Source organism: Poecilia formosa, unplaced genomic scaffold (assembly GCF_000485575.1).
Source record: "Poecilia formosa unplaced genomic scaffold, Poecilia_formosa-5.1.2 Scaffold588, whole genome shotgun sequence".
Taxonomy (NCBI): domain Eukaryota; kingdom Metazoa; phylum Chordata; class Actinopteri; order Cyprinodontiformes; family Poeciliidae; genus Poecilia; species Poecilia formosa.
The window spans coordinates 1-2,176 of NW_006800527.1; the positions used below are offsets into that span (position 1 = coordinate 1).

The window sequence follows — 2,176 nt, forward strand, 5'->3', positions numbered from 1 at the left end:
GAGGGACCACGGCTGACCGTCTGAACCGTCTGCACTGTGAGCAGCACCACAACTCCTGATGGGTCTCCTTCAGGAAGAACCAGAGAGATGGCCGACCTCCACAGAGAAGAGTTCACCCAAACATCAGAGGAAAAATGAATGCTGGTGCTCAAACAGAGCAGCCTCTTTTCTTAAACCCAACACACACAGGGCATTGTGGCCCTGATTAAAAACCTGCTAACTTCAATGTAACTGAAACACAGAACATCCAGAAATGTGATGAACTTCAGACACAGAGTGAAAAATAACACAATGAGAAGAAAACATTTGTCTATCACTTTGTTATACAGGACATTAACATTTTACATTTTAAAGTGTTTGTTCCAGAGCAACTGATACAAACTATAGCATTAGCTCATCCATTAATCAGATATTTATTGAGGCCAGGTGTGACAGAAGGAAACACCTGAAACATGCAGGGCAGACCGACCTGAGGACTGACTGGTTAAACTATTTCACTGACACTTCAGATTGCAGATTTCCAATTGAAGGCATCCATAAGTGAACACAATCATTATTTAATAAACCAAGCTGTGTAAAATAACTTATGGTTACTATTAATAACCCAATATGTCATGTTTGTTCATTTCTAGTACATACAAGGTACTCCACTCACTGTTTAGCTTCATGTTGAAGACTCTTCAGTGTAATGAAACAAAAAAATAAAACGGGTCCAAAACTTTCAATCTGTGTTCTATTTTTGTAGCTTTGTTGTATTAAGATTACTTTGTTTGTTTTAAGCCACAAACAAACGATCCATTTTATTGTCTCTGGGATGTGAAAACATGAGATTTGATTACATTAGAACTACAATGATTAGAAGGAACACAGATTTTATAATCATTTTGTTTATTCAAAACTGTAAAATACAGACGGTTCTTGCATATCAATGCTGTAAGAACAGCCACATTTTTTAAAATGAATGTGTCACCAGTGCATGTGGCTGGGTGTTCCTGCTCCAGAAAGGTGAAGGTTGATGGGTATTTTTCTTGAACCTACATAAAAGAACCACAGACAACGTATATGAATATTATGGCCAAGCTTTTGCAAAAGGAGAAGTCTCCGTCAACAGCTCCTCCAAGCTGTTCACAGAGCGTTCTGATCTCCTTCCACGCGAGCCCCTGTTTTATTGTCAAAGAAAAACAGCCAAGGGGGCAGTCAGTAAAAACAACAGAGGTCGTAAAACATGTAACCTAAACCAGCAACCCAGTTCCAGGTGTGATAACTGATCTACGGTCTGAGCCCGGTTCAAATCTCGGTCAAACTGTCAACAAAATGATAATACCGAAAATTCTCTAACAAAGGTCTCTTCATCCTGAAGCTGTGAGATCACTGGAAACACTGAGACCAGAGGCCTGCAGGATGGTCTGCTGTGACAGCTTAGCATCCAAAAACATACATGATGGAAACATTAATGAATGTGCTGCACCAACAAGCTGTACTTTTGACCTGGTGGCGATCACCTGTGTCAGTCAGTTATGGTAGATCTGAACTTTGGTTTGATGAACTCAATATGAGAAACGTCAGACTGAAAGGAGTTAGGTTAAAGCCACATCTTGTGAAGTTGGTATATTTTTCCTCCAACAGGATACAGAGAAATCGCAACAAACCAGAAGTGGGACTAGAATTTATTTCAATGTCATTTGTGAATGTCAGCTTCTCATTTTCAACAGTGGAGCTTTAAAAGTTGAAAAAGGTTATTTTGGAGAGTTTTAACGCATCGAAAAGCCTCTCAGACTCAAAGCAAGATGCCAGAGCGCACAAAACTTAAAAAATTAATTTCACATAATTATCACGGTATAAGCCATTTGTTTGTTACAATAACTAATGAGATTATTAATTTTGTTGGGCCATTAATTTGAACACGTTTTGTTGATTTTATCCTTAATAAGATGTATTGGACGCGCTGGTCTCAACATCCTGGCGGCGTTCAGTTTGTCACCTAGGTGAGCACCTATTGATTAAATATGACTGTAGTTGGAAAACAACCATCAGCGTTAGCTTACCGTGCAACGTCTGGGCAACCGGAGGATCCTGGACGGACAGCAGCGGTCCACCATGTCTGAAAGATGGCCTCCGATGCAGATCTCCAAGGCTTGGCACTCTCACTCTCTCAGCTCGATGCTCCATAGAGCTG

General features: G+C 40.3%; 1 long non-coding RNA gene across 1 annotated transcript in view; it reads left to right on the top strand.

Annotated features, from left to right (window-relative positions):
- Window positions 1–1,435: 1,435 nt before the first annotated feature.
- LOC107834338 (uncharacterized) overlaps window positions 1,436–2,176 on the top strand; it is a 13,118-nt gene continuing 12,377 nt past the window's right edge. The window contains exon 1 of the long non-coding RNA XR_001660130.1: window positions 1,436–1,561. This is a non-coding gene — a long non-coding RNA (uncharacterized LOC107834338). The remainder of the gene's footprint in view (window positions 1,562–2,176) is intronic.